This window comes from Teleopsis dalmanni, chromosome 2, assembly GCF_002237135.1.
Source record: "Teleopsis dalmanni isolate 2A chromosome 2, ASM223713v2, whole genome shotgun sequence".
Taxonomy (NCBI): Eukaryota; Metazoa; Arthropoda; class Insecta; order Diptera; family Diopsidae; genus Teleopsis; species Teleopsis dalmanni.
In genome coordinates, this window is record NC_051847.1 from 42,625,806 (window position 1) to 42,641,976 (window position 16,171).

General features: G+C 28.2%; 2 protein-coding genes across 2 annotated transcripts in view; one reads left to right on the forward strand and one right to left on the reverse strand.

The window, feature by feature from the left end:
• Positions 1-16,171, reverse strand: part of LOC119677656 (ERI1 exoribonuclease 2-like) — a 327,184-nt gene that overhangs the window by 99,036 nt on the left and 211,977 nt on the right. The gene's annotated exons all lie outside the window — the stretch shown is intronic.
• LOC119677654 (ERI1 exoribonuclease 2-like) overlaps positions 1-16,171 on the forward strand; it is a 38,860-nt gene that overhangs the window by 1,291 nt on the left and 21,398 nt on the right. The gene's annotated exons all lie outside the window — the stretch shown is intronic.

A 16,171-nucleotide genomic window follows, 5' to 3' on the forward strand; every position in this document is an offset into this window, starting at 1 on the left:
ATTTAAGAAAAAAATAAATTGAATTATATAAAAGTGATATGCTAATTAAACAAGATAAATAAAATAAAATTAAATTGGTTAAAAATAGCATGAATTTTATATTTAAAAAAGTAAATTATAATGTAGAAAATAATAATAAAAAACCCTCAAAAAAACAAAACAATTCAAAAACACAACAATTCAATATATATAATTAAATTAATTATTATTTAATTATTTAATTTAATTATTTCAATTATGTTAATATTTTTTACAAATGTAACAAATTTCCAAAAATCTTAAAACAGGAGATATTTAACATTAACAATTCCTTTAAAAGATTTTTTTTTAGAAAATGTTAAATGTAGTTTAACAGTCACTGATCATTTGTACAATAAAAATGTTAATGTCCTGTTAAAGTTTTACAGCACAGTTCTGCATACAGAAAAACCATAGCTGCAATAATTAGACTTCGTGTAGTTGAAGACCACATTCATTAACTGAATGTGGTTTGTGTATAAAAACAAACATGTTGTCTATATAGACAAACACAAAAGTTGGCCAGATTGAACATTATAAAGCCATGTAGTTTATGGAGCTATGAATGCCATTGCGGTAGCTCTTTGCGGTTATCATTTACCCATGGTATTATGTTGGAAATGTTTAACTTTTGAGCGGTGCATTAAACAGTTTAACATGTATTTTTTTATTTAACATATGTATATATATATATATATATATAAATATTGATATCTAGCTTTAATAACGCACAGAAGAAACTTGTTTTATATGTAATTTCTATCACCAGAACAGATTAAGAGTTCCTCTCTAGATTTAGTTTTGTTTACAAAGCTTTAAAGGGGTTTGTGTAAGCAATAGTGAAATTGGTACAATAGGCTTCTTCTGGTCGCAGTACCGGCTGTTGCGCGATTTTACATCAAAACTCACATCAAAAATTAAAACTTCAAATAAATTAAATAAAATGATAATTAATATTTTTATTGTGAATAGTGTAGCTATTTATTATTAACATATTTTTACACTTCCCAATGTAAGTGATCTACTATTTGTTTTTAGAGTAGATAAGATATGATATATAAATATCAAAAGTGTGAACAATAAATAGCTTCCTTTTTAAAGAAAAACATAGCACCTCAAAGTCAATTACTTATTAAAAAATATTTACACTATTAATTAAATATTTTTTTAAAGATAAAATGTATCCATAGTGTAACCAATAAAACAACCACTTTTGTGCAAAATCCAACTTTACAGTCGACTCTCTCCTTCAAAAAGTCTCTTTCAAGAGACTCTTTCAAGAGACTTTTTGAGACTTTTCAAGAGTCAAAAGTCTCCTTCAAAAATAATACAACCATTTTAGCAGTTGGCTAATGTTTCGATACCTGTCTTATAGAATGATTCATTTTTTCCTCTTTAACATCCCTCAATATCGACTGAAACATTTTTTTAAGATCTGCGAACAAGTAGTAATCACAAGGGGGCCAAATCTAGAGAATACGTTTGCATCGGACTCAATTCGAAAAGTAATTCGTGCAATCTGGTCATGATAGACATGAACGACTTTTGACATGGCGCTGGTTGCTCTGATTCGACATGTGTAAGTTCACAGATCGACAAGCCCACCAATTGCGCAAAATTTTTAATAGACATTGGTTTATAATAGCGAATTTTAGATTGTCTAGAACTGTCTTTGTGTTACCTTGAAATATACTGAGTTTTGCAGTTTAATTTCTTAAATATGTATTAATATATATATATATATTGTGTCAAAAAACACCTCTAGCCTTACTGATTCTGGTTACTACCGCCTAACTTTGCGCTGCTTTTATTATATGTTGCTTACAAAGTATTTTATTGATTGCATATATTCTAAGTCCTCGGTTTCTAAGCGAAAGAAAGGAGTAGATGCAACCTCATATCCGCTTTTCATAATTTTTACTTTTTTCCTACTTGAGTCTAGACCGGTCTGTAAAGAATTTACCTACAATAAATATAAGATATTATGGAATCTAAGTTTATGGTGAATTAAAATGAATTATATATGCACATATTTATCGATATAAATATATGTTTATGTTTATATATATTTATATAATTTATATATTTATAATTGTATAAAAAAGTTTAATATTGTAACTAATTTATTGTGTTATGTTATATGTAATTCACATGATTTAATATATTCAGATTACTAAATAAACTGAATTTCTTTCAGTTTTTGTTTATATCCGTAACCCAGTAACTTTTATTTAAAATATATATTATATAAAAACTAAACTCATATACACAAACAAATAGATAATCTAACGATTGGAAAAAATTATATATCTGAAACGTTAAATATTTGTAATTCACATGAAACCAATACCTTTTATTTCGCTTTTCTAAAAATATCTCTAACGAATACACTATCTGTGTTACTTTGAATATATAATTGATGAAGTTAATTACGAAATTGTTTTATGGAAAATTAATTTTTTTATTTTTGTCATTTTAAAATAATATGCATACACTTATTTTACACTTAATACACAATACTTTGTTTGCTAATAACCTTTTTATTCAATTAACTAAATTATTTGTAAATTGCGCCCCGCAATCTATTAACTAAACTGGCCTGGCCTGGCCTGGCCCACTAATGAAAACAATTTTTTTAAGTATTACTACTGTTTGTTTATTTATATCCCTACCGGTTACAGTAATAACCCGCAATAATAATTAATTGCCAATCAACTCTTCTTGTTTTTTTTTTGTTTTTTGTGGGAAAAGAAAACAAACAACTATTACGTCTTAACTCTTACACTTACCCCCTTCAATTGAACGAGTTTTATTTGAGGAACTATTAACTATTTTTACTCTCTTATGAAATTGTGACTAAACATGAATTTGTATTAATGGGCACCCTACAGTTAAATATGTTAAGGCACTTTAACTTTGTCACATGCTATGTACTAAATTATTGTGTGCTATATATAATGAAAATTAAATATTGTGTGCTTACGTTTAGTATACAAAAATTTGAGTACAAAAATACTACTGTACAGAGCCAGCATGGAAGTAGTTAAACTCATGATAATCCTAACAGTCCACCAGGCAGTTAGCACCCATTCCTCTTCCCTTTTAACCAAAAATGTAGGAGCTGCAAGGAGAAAGACAAAAAGGAAACAACTGAATTCTTTCTGTATAAATACTTAGGCCTTGTAAGTCTAACTATTTCTACTAGGTATGTTCACTATAGAAGAAATATGAATGAGAAAATTAAAGAGTGTTAGACAACAGGTCTAACTCTCCCCCTCGAGTACAGATAGACATGCATTACAAGAGATTCAACAGCAATCCAGTTGTTGTTAAAAGTATTTTTAAATTCCACTGAATCTTTTGGGACCTATAAAAGTGTTATTTGCATCTATTTCCAACCTCTTGGAAAGCGTGAAAAATATCTGTAGATACTTCTAGAAAATATATAATGCAAGAATAAATAAATCTTTTGCTTGTACACTGGCTGCTCTGAAAAGCGTAATGTGAATTATCAATGAATTATGAAAATCTGAAATGCTTAAAATTTTGCGACTTAGTTAAAAACCTATTCCAGTCTACCTATTCCAGCCGACATAGCTTAGTTTTGAGATATCGAATTTTGTGGTTGGTTGGTTTGTCAGTTAAAGTGTTGTTAAATGCTTTCTCTTCTGTCCAAAGTAATATGTAAGTGTCATTTTGTTACTACAAATCCGGTCATAAGAAACTTAGTTTTAAAAATTTTTAATAAGATAATTATTTTTTTCAAGTATTTTGCTTGAGATATCCACCATGCTTATTAGTTAATAGATTTCCATAGTATCAATCTTGCAATTATGTTTTATTGTTGTTCACTTTTCACATTAATTCTATTAATTTAAATTAATACAAAGATTTGGTCATTGAGCCCGCTAATTAGCATAATTTGTCAAACAATCAGCTCATTATAAATAAATCAATTCATTTATGTCGAATGCAAGCCTGAGCTTTAAACTCATTTAGTTAGTGTGAATAGGTTGTTTCTTTAGTTCAAATTTAACAAGTGCAAGCTATTCAATTATTTTAAACTATTAAAATTTTTTGTCAATTGATTTTTAATTGCTATAGCGTTTGTTGGAAATACTCTAAAATTTATGGTACTCACGTATAAACAAATAATAAATTAATATTAACATTTAATTATCTGTTAATGTGAACTAACGAAGTACTCATAAAAAGATGTTTACATGGCGCTTCTCAACAATTTTACTGCATATATTTGGTACTATATATGTTGCAGTGTATAGTGAGTGTACGTACAGCTTGAATGGTTGCATTCGACTTACTTTTATTTGTTATTATATTATCTGCTGTAATAATTGTGTTTTTGTATTTATTTATATTTTTTCAATTATTTATTTAGTTTTTTTCTTCTTTTTTTTATTTATTTAAAATCGTTTATTACGTTTGTTTATTTGTGGGGAATATTAATACGAAAATGTGCTGCGACGCTTGAGGCAGTTTGCAATATACGAGTGCTGTGTTTTTTTGTAATTTGTGTTTTGTGTTTCGTGCTTTGACGACAGAGCACGAGACTCGTAATAATTGTGTTTGCAATGTTAATTACATTATTAGCAGCTGCAAAAGCAAGCAAATGAAGTAACCATAAACAATAATAATAACAATAACAATAAAATAAAAATAGTAGCAACAACAGTTGCACTTAATGTCATTGTACTTTTACATTGGCATGTACATGTACATTGTATGTACAGTGGCTGGGCAGGCTTTTTACGCGAATTTCTAAACTTTTCCACCGGCGGGCACTGCGTTTCATTCTACGATTTGAAAGTAATTATAAATTTTAAAGCAATTACAGTGTATCCAAACAGAAGAAATCTTGACATCTGACATTGACTATAATTTTAATACATTTATAATTTACAATATATGTAGATTAAAAAATGTCGAGTTATAGTAATTTAGATAATTGCGTTAATATACATACTCGTATGCATATAACTTGTTGAATATAAAAATTCAGAAAAGTATTATCCGGATTAGAACCGTACTTTATTATAACAGTAATATTTAAATATTACTCTATGGGTAATATTTTTATTCATAAACGTTGGATAGCTGAATTCTTATTCTTAAACCTTGTGGTCTTTACTAAAAACAAAAATATCATAGTGGTCTTTGGTCAAAAAAGCTTGGAAACCACTGAAAACTGGTAACTTATCCACATCATCCATCTTAATAAGCAAAATTGCTTAAATGAGACAAGTGGAAATATGGTATTAGTCTCAAAGAAATCGATTGATAAAAAGTATATCCGGTCTATAATTTTGGAGGGATCATGATGGTAAATAATTGTAAGAGTTATAAGGAAATTAAGATGAAATATATATAGAAGTCGTATACATGTTAAGGGAGAGTAAAAGGATGGGCAGACCTGTTTTAAAATTCAGAAAATTTGCTCCATCCGTAGAATAATAAAATCGTTGTTCAATTGAATACACATTTATTAGTTCAGTGACTCAATTGAACAATTGATGGCAGGATAGGCAGTATAGGAGTGTGTGAAAATGCTGAGGTTTCAGGAAACTTGCTATATAAACAGCATGTGTATATTAATGGTAAAACTATCCAAGGATTGAATTTAATCATTTCCAAGTTTAATGAAACTTGATCCAATGGTAGAATAGAGCCATAGCTCAATTAAATACACATTTGTAAGTGTAGTGAGTCAATCCGTCCTAGATTTAAGAAACTTTCTTTCTTTATAGAATAAAGCCGTAGATCAATTGAACAATAGAAAGCGTTTATAAGTTTGGTAAAATTACAACTAATGTATTCTAAGGTTTAGGAAACTTACTATATAAAAATCGTGTATATATTAAAGATTATTAATGTATGTAAAGATTTACTTGATGAATATATCCAATAACGAAACTTTGTATGTCAGTAGAATGATGCAATAGTTCAATTGAGTACACATTTGTTAGCACAGTGAGTGATTGAACGTTAGATGGAACGCTGGAGAAAATGGGAAAATTGTAACTAACCAGTTATAACGTTCAAGAAGTTTGGAGTATGGAGGGTGCGTATATAATTTTCCATTTTCAAAATTAATCAAACTTGTTACATAGAAGGGAGCTGAAACTCAATTGAATAAAGATGATACTATCACTGTTCATAAGGCTAAAAATCTTTATTCGTAGACACAATCAAAATTAATACTAAATCAAAACGAAGGTATTAATAATTAATTAATAAATATTGTAAAAATTATATATATATAATATATGAATGAATATATGTATATGATAATATATGAAAATAATTTTATAATTTTTATGATTCCAAAACAAAACAATATAAAATCCCCAATTTTCTTCTACAAATATGGAATGTAAATTTCGTAAACCTAAAATTGCTTTGTATTCAAGTTTTAAAAATAGAAAATATATAAATCTTACAATGTAGCAGTAAAATAAATAATACCCAATTATCATTAATTATTATTAAATATTTAAAAATAAAATAGAATGATTGATTATTTACTTATGATAATTAATTTTCAAATATCAAATAGATTTTTTTGTTATCAGCACGTGATTAAGACTTTAAGTCATATCTAATCAGTTCTCGTAATTAAAATCTAATTTTATACTCAACTACTAATTATACTATCAGTTTTCGGTTTCTCAATGAATGCATTTCCTTTTATTATTATTATTTTTTGTTTATTTATTTTTAAACTTTATATATACCAAAACAATTATGAATAAAACGCGTTACTCTCATAATTGCCACAATTATCAACTTTTATAATATTGGAAAATTTTTGATTTTATCTTATACTTACATATATATATCTATAGATATATTTATATATATATATTTCTTTTGGTTATTAGAATAACAATTTTGGAGAATGTGATTTTTATTTCATATTTCAATTTTTTATTACATTAACACCTTTTTCAAAAATATAAACATTTCAAAGTACATTTTATATATTATACCAAATATCTTTATATATATGTATATATATATGTATATCTCTCAATAACCCAATTCAAGTATTAGGGCACAATGTGTACGTAATGAATAGCATAAAATACAATTATTTATTTTCTAATTACATTTATCATAACTAATATAATTTTATCTAATATTTTCTATGGGGAAGTATATCTCAACGTGCCATTATGTTCTTTGCAGAGATGTTACCTAATTCCGTTATAATTGGATAGGCAGTTGACAACTACCGATGTCTGAGCCTAGCAAGACCATTACAATGATACAGAAGGTGTTTTGTTATGTCCTCTTCTACGTGACAAAATCTGCAGCTATCGTCGCTTGTATACCTAAATTCAATAGATATTTTTTAACTCAGAAATGTGCAGTGAAAAACCCTGTGACAAGTCGGATGCCTTTTCTGTTCAGCATTAATAGCTCCCTAGTTCTGGCTTTGCAGCGATTTGACATGAATGCTTTCGCTTGTCTGCAGGCAATTACATTATCCCAATTAGTCTGAACTGCTTCTTCCAGCTATTCATAAATTTTAAAGTTTTAAAAAGGTCGTATGGAGCCGCCTCTTTTCTGGCTAATTCATCGGGTTTCTCGTTTTCCCCAAATAAACTGTGTTCTGGCATTCATACTATAAAGTGGACCCGCTTCCTTTCAGCAAAATCTTTGAGAAGTTGAAGACATTTCCGCACTAGTTTTGAAGTTACTTCAGCCTAGTGAGCCTAGTGCCAGCAGTGCTGTAAAACTGCGTTTTCTTGACTCGTACTCGCAAATATTTTCTCTTTTGGTTAAACCCCATAGACTTCCGCCTGATACACATCATAAACACATCATTATTTAAACTGTTTTCAGTTTCATATTACTTCTGTCACATTTAAAGTTCCAAAAACCTATATATATATATACTTTTGGAGACTTCGAGTAATGAGTTTTTTTTTGTAATTGTATGCAAATTGCTCTCTAAACCCTATTGAACTCTATTTAGTTAGACTTATAGAAAATTTGAGTTATAGAAGTTCGAGTTATGGAATTTTGACTGTAATTATAAAATTGGTTTTTATAATAAAACCTATATTTTATATTAAAACCTATATAATACTATTTGTTTCACAAATATTTTCAATCAAACTTTATCTAATGCTTAGTAATAGATATTTTTTTTTATCGATTTCCTGCTTTTATTTGTTTTTAATTTTTAATGTGTTACTTTTTAAGAACTGGTAAATAATTTGCATGTGATTTATAACGAAGTGCTAATAACACACATAAATTAAATATTGATATCGACTGTTAATGTGATTGATGATTATTAATAAAAAATGAAGTTTTTAATTTTTAAACATTAACATTCGTTATATTTAGATTAATTATTAAATAGTTAATAATCATAAAATTTTTTGACATTTGTGTAAATTATTTTAATCATATATAAAGTTTTGCTTAGTTACTAATGAATTCTAAAATTAGTTAAAATTTTAAAATATTGAAAGTTATAAATATTCTTGCTAATTAAATAGAAAATATACTCTTTATATTAAATTAAAGCTTCATAAATTTTCTTATTGAATTCTTTTTTTTTACTAAGTTAAACTGATTTATACACAAGAAATAATAACAGATAAAGAGTGTTATTGACCCAGAAAAGTAAATTATTTATTTACATAGATACATTTCATAAAGACACTTACATATATACGAGTATCTATAAGTTAGAAATCGCAACGCAATTAAAATAAATAAATAAATAAGCTACTTTCCATTGATTAAAAAAAAAGATATCCATAACCAATTCAAGAGATTACTTCATTCTTTTGTTGAACTTAAAACTTTGAAATGTTATGTATGATTCACTGTTGCCTATTTCAAATGAAATATTTATTAAATATATTTATATATGTATGTATAAAGTATATATTAAATACTAAATATCTTACTTAAGTATGTTTTTGTTGATGGCTACCTTACAGATTTCATTGTTTCATTATTGTATTGCGCAATATAAAAATATTTGACTCTCTGAAAAGCGTAAAAGATACACATATATTTACATACATTTGTAAATATATAATACCCAAATAATTACATACAAGTATGTAATTTATTTTGTCATGTGCTTAAATTGGTTATTATTATTTTTTTATTATTATCCTAAATTATGAAATTTTACGTCTTTATTTTGTCAAATAAAAAGTACACATTTTATGAGAATAACTTTGTATCTGAAGTTGTAAACATAAACAAACGAGAATATCTACTACTTGCAATCATTTAACACATATATTCGAATTTTTTTATTATTCAGATTTGACATCTCAGAACAATGCAATCTCAAATAAATTAATAAAGTAACTGTTTTTAATACAAAAAAAATAGATTTTATATAAAATAATAACTATTAAAAAATATTTACTTATATATATCTAATAGCAAGTTTCTTAAAGCTATACAAAAATATACTAATTTAATCTTCAACCGAAAGAATTAGTTGCTGCATTTCGGAGATGTCTTAATCATAGTAAGAAACATCTTTTAAAAATTGATTATATTCGCATATAAGATGTTTGAAATATTTAACACCCAACATAAATATAATAACGTTCTAAACCTTTTCTTATTAATTTTAACTTAATTAACTTTTCCAACGATACCTAGACTTCATAATGATATATAAATTATCATTCTCCAAAGTCTTCATAATATCATTTTCCAACAGATATCATCCCGTAATTTGAACATAAATAAAAACGTTTTAAATCTTTTGTTATTTATTTTTTAACCCAATTTCCTTTTTTTCCCAATAAACTCTTTCCAACTTTATCCAAACTTCTTAAAATTATATAAATTCTCGATCATTAAAGTTTTCCTTATCCATTTACAACAGATATTATCTACTAATTTGAACAAAATTTCTACCGTTCTTAACCCAACTTAATATGCCTTTACCATTCCAAAAAATATTGCCAACACCTTTTATAAATCAAGAAATTTCTTCTATAAATATGCTGTTTAATTTATTCAGTTATATTCCATAGATTGAATGCTTTAACTGTTGTGCAATCAGTTCTTGGACAGGGAATCAACAATGGATCCTTAAAATCGCAAACGACATAGGCGTAACCACCTCGATACAAGCAGACGGTAAAGTCTTCGTCTTCTACGGATCACTTCTACCTTTCTCAATTCAATATTTAGGTCTTGTTATTTGGTCTAAGATGTAGACTGCTGAGCCCTTCTTTTATCAATAGTTAAAAATATCTGCTAAAAATTTGACAAAGGCTTTTTGATTTAAAAGTAGCAAACACTATATTTAATACCCATACCTCTTGTTCTTTCGTCCTTTCTCATCACAAACTATAAACCACTTCTGAACACAGTCAAACAATATACACAGTCTCAGCAGGGTTTTTATGTTTTATATGGAGTTCATTCAATATGGTTTGTGTTCTATTTGGTAGACGGAAACATTAGTTGTTCGTGACACTGCGTCCATTGATGAATTGTTGTATCCTGTCCTATCCACAATTTCTGAATATTGATTTTTATTTCAACTGTATACTGACTCTTTTTCAGATCGATGTTTGACCATTCTGATTCGAATTGTCGTAAACCTAACTCCAACTTTATTTATTTAAAAGGAATTGACTGATTATCCCTCCAATCATTGTTCGACTTATAAATTGTTTCCGGCCCATTTGGTAGCTTCGTTAGTCAATTCGCCCGCTACCTCATTAATATTAAAACTACTGCATTCAGGTTTCCAGTGTAATTTACGTAAAACTTAATTTAAAGCCAGGTTTTGTATGACATTTACTGTTTCAAAACCAGTCTAGAATTTATCAAGGTCAGGCTTATGACTGTCTAAGTTTATCCATTCGGCTTTCTTGGGAAGAATCTGGGTTTAAAATGAATAAACGCTAAATAATGCGACTGAAAGCGTATCTAAAAACCAACTAAGGTTAGAGTCTTACTGTCTTCTTAAACTTATCGATTGAGAATTTTTGTAAGGAGTGCGGTTTTAAAATAATAAATAATTACTAATTATGGGAACTGTACGAAAAGGGTTTAAAAATTATTTATCAATAATTGCCAGTTATGGGAACCGAAAGGATATCTGTTAATCGACCACTGCAACCAATAAAATCATTACTTGGGTGCTGCATTGCGCTATATAGTTATAGTAAACCGTTGTAGTTTACTTCTCGAGATAACGTGGTTATACTTTTTACATTAATCATATTGACTAGACTTTATAATTTGTAACTAGGACATGCAATTTTTATATAGCTTTCACAATGATCGCTTTCATATAACAATGTGAAGCCGGATATCTCGAAAATTTGTCCGTATTTACATATAGAGTAGTAGTGGAAAATATTGGTTAAATAGCTGTCTTCACTAAGCTCTGTTGTCTTGCGTTCATGCACGGAATATCGGAATCGTGCCCGGGAAATCGTGATCGTGCCATATACACCCACACCCTAAGAAATGTGTATATAAAGAAATATATATGATTCATCTATAGTGTTTCTACCGTCATACCCACACATTTAGATATTATAGCTACATATTTTTTCTTGTTATCTGCAAATAAATATGCCTTGTTACATATCCACGCATATATATTTATATAAGAATGCTCAGACAATGCTTTTAAATTGACTTAAAATTTAAAAATAAACTTATTTCTTTTTATATTTATCTTTAAAAAGAATTTTCACAAAGTGCAACCATTGATGGAAACATTCTTCACAACAAAGCAAAGCAAAGAAAAATTTAACTCCGTTAATGATTGCAAGCGGGTCACTAGAGGCCAAAATAATAACCATAACGGAACAGAGCAGTATTAAATAATGCAGCGGACTTACATGACAGATAAAAATATACTTCATTCCCCAAAGTAGATTTACACACAGCAAATCATTAGCATTGAGAGTAAGAGTGCAGACAGAAAAACTGCAAGAAGGCGGAGAAATCGACCGGCGGAAAGACAAGTTGCATGCATTTTCGGACATTCATTACGGCACACAGTGGGATATGCAACGCAAAGATACAAAGATACTTTTTTGCTATATTTTAATGTAGGGAAATAGTTAAGTGTTTGTTTGTCATGATATATTGTGTGGCGAAGGAGTGCCTCTGTGTAATCAGCAATAGTTACAAATGAAGATACATGTGCATATAACCATATATAGACTAGACATCGTTACAGCGTTGAAAGTGTTGTTGAAGTTGTTTTTCCCACTGAATTGCACTCCAGAGTTGCACTGAATTACATTGTGTGCAATTCAAAATGCTATTTTTAGTAAACTTTATTTAACTTAATTGTGGAAAAATGTAGTTGTCTTCATATATGTATATTTTTATGCTGTCTGAAATTATCAATAACCATAAATGTGTATAAACATTTAATGGATCATCATGAGTGCTTATATTGTGGATCTTATAATTGTTGAGAGTTTGTTTGGTTATTATATAGACTGAAGTAGGCAGTAAACATATTTACGTTTGATTGCTCTTCTAGGGTTGCTCAGCATAGCGCAATACGTTTTTAGTAGTATAAGTAGTAGGATTTTAGCTTTATTTTACTTCATTTTAAATGTATTGTATTATATAGAAACGTATAACAATTATATTATATATATAAAGCTTATAGCTATAACATTTTAGCCGTCTGCCGAATATGTTTTTATATTAGAGATATTTTTGTGATTAAACGAATGTAACCGACATTATAACCGATATGGTTTCTTCGATCCTACGATTAGACATTAGATTTTGGTAAAATTCTGAACAGCTCTTTCCATCATGCTGTAGAAAGAACTGTTGATATAACTAGGTTCTAGAGATATCGACCTTTATATATATAACTAATCGAATCGAAATCTTTTGTTCTAAACAATATACTCTGCTTACGCTTATTCCAGATAGTCAATGATCATTATTCTATTTGCAACCTAAAAAATATGGATAAGGCGTGGAAAGTAAATAAGGCCCTGTAAATATATATATATGCTTTTAACTTAAAACTTAAACGAATTGTGGTTGAAAATATTTTATAAATGTTAAGCAGCGCATAAACTAATTAAATATAAATTAGATATTTTACTTATATGTCGTAATTATTAAATAAAATTATTTAGTAAACACAAATATATTATAAATCAATTACACTAGTTTACAAGTAAATAAAACTTTTGGTTTGCATAGACGAGGGTTCGGCAGTTGAAGTGTTACCTAATCAAGAGACTATATCTCTGTTTGTATGAAATAATTTTTTATTGATTCAAATTATAAAAAATTGTAGAAGTAATCAAAATTTTAGAATCCATTTACTCTAGCTCAGTGTGATCACCTTTTGCCTTGACATTCCTGAACAATGGCTTTCATCAGCACATCCATACTGGCATAGTTTGTAGTACTCACCTTGCTCTCTAAAATGGCCCCAAGTAAAATATTCCAACAGATCATCTGGCGAATTCGAAAACCATTGTGTGAATGAAATGAAGCGTGGAACATGATTTTTTAAGCATTCCTGTTTCACACTAGCTTTATGAGATGGTGCCGAGTCTTTTTGTAACGTCCATGGTCTACGTCCAAATTGTAACATTTCTCTAATAATAAATTGCATTGACTTTGATAGCAGGCACGATGAAAACGATTGGAGACAATCCATTGGCAGTCACACCTGCCTATACCATTACTTAAGATAGAAAATTACTTCGGGTGGCCATTCATAGCCACAAATTTTCGGCAATGCGAAAATCATTTGATCATTTTGACAGGAAACTGCTCTATGGGGTAATTTTTCTCATCAAAGAACATAATATTTGGAATTTTGCCATTTTCGTGCGAGTGTAGCAACTCACTTTCGAGTCTAACTTTTTATTGCTTTGGTATAAGATTTCGTGCCTTTTGGAACTTTTAAGTCTTTACCTTGAGCTCATTTTGGAATATGCATCGGTTGCTTTGCTGGGATATTTTCAGTTCTTTGGCTATTTGATTAACACTACGACGTAGGTTTCTTTTAAGTCGAGCCTTCACTTTCCAAACCATTTTAGGTGATGTTGCTGTTTTTTTTCGTCCACCACCATAGCGTGATATAATAGCACAACTTTCTATACTATTATAACGATTTATGGTACGATACATATAGATTTTATTTATATTGAGGTGCTTGAGCTCACGAACAATAGTTGTGATTTTTCAGCCAAATATAACGCAATGACAATATTACCTTTGAATCCCATTTCGAATACCTTTTCTTCTATAAAACTTAGACGCAAATGCTTATGGTAGCTACTTAACAATATAAACAGCTGGCATTCGTATGAATTTCACGTAGTTGGCAATATCAGTTTGACAGATAGTTGGTAACACTTGTGTGTAGTTGGTAACACTTCAATCGCTTAACCCTGTGTAATGAGATTTTCCGTAGTGTTCGGAAATCATTTTGATAAACTAAATCATATTTTTGGCTGTAAACTAGTGTTATTTTTGTCGATTTATTTTCTAATTACCCTTATTAACCTTATTTATATGAAAACTTAAATTTAATTATATTTAAAATATTAATTCGAAACTCGTTTTAAATTGTCAAACCCGTGACAAAAACTATGTCAACATCTTTTTTGCCCAAAAAATTTATACAAGTGTTTATTTATTTATTTAAATAAAAATCACACAAATTTATACATTTATTTACTGCTGAAAAATATAATTTAAATTTTGTGGTAGCACGTTTATAATTGAAATTACAACACTTTTTTCGCTTAATGAATACCGATTTGTTGAAAAGTTAAAAAGTTGTTTGGCGGTTCAAACAAGCTTTTTGGATCTACTCACAAATATTTATTATTCTAAAAAAATTTAATAAATTTTATTTTATATTTAATTGTTATTATTGAAACATGAAATCTCTATAAAAATTATTTATAAGCTTTATTACACATTAATACATACATATGTACATGCATACATACTTTTACGCAGCGAAATACAAAATATTTTTTCTCATTTCCTTTTAATTCTGTTAATTTTATCAAGTCTGTCTGTTTCTGTTATATATTAAAACAATCATGTGTTTACTTGTTTTTCAAATATTATAATTCTTTTCACATGACAAATAATGTGTTATCTACCAGCAGGACTTTTCCGGTCCAAACCAGCGGAATCCAAGTCGGTTGGTTGGTGATAACACGTTCCTAGCTCTGAACTTCTTTTTGTCTCTTTTAATGAAATTCATATTTTATACATTTTTAATGGCAATGTTTAGATTTACAATAAAAAGTTAAGCATATATATATATGTATATGTATATGAATGTATATACATATTTTATATTATATATTAAATTTGTATTGCAACGCTAATATGTATGTTAGGTGTCATAAGCTTGGCAAACGAGTATGCGGCTTAGCTTTTTTACTTCACAATACTAAACAGAAGAACTTAAGAGTGAGTGAAAGTCATTATAAATTACTTGACATTTTTATTCCCCTCCTCTATTTTTTGATAAATAATTCATATATAGATATAAACAATACAATATAATTATTATTATTTAATGTTGTAGAATAAATTTGTAATTAAATAATTATACAATTTTGAATATATAATTCCATTCACAATGCGGTTGTATTTTTAATATATGTTTTTATAATCTTTTTGAGAGACAATAAAAATTTATTTATTTTTTTTTTTTATTATATTTATATGCATATAACCTTAAGGTTATCACATAGTACGATATATACATTATTAGTTTTATTATATTTTTGAAACGCATACACGTTTTGTAACTGACCACAAAACTCTCCGGTAAAAAGTCAAACTGTTGCTATGTATTTAATTTTAACTAAGTCTTCTAGACTTAAAAATCCAGTTTATAAATAATAGATGATACGTATAGCAGCTACATAATATAAACACCATGCGCAAATAATAACTGCAAAAGAACAATCACAACAGCATCCATAGTTGCTAAAGTTCAATTGATGTCTGGCACTGATGATAACCGCATACAGCAGCCGCAATGGCATCCAGAATTCCATAATATACAATTTGAAGTAGCTCCCCTTCTCAAAGTGATGCCGTTTGTACAGTAAGCGGTTGGGTATTCTACCTTTAAGGTAGTTCTTCA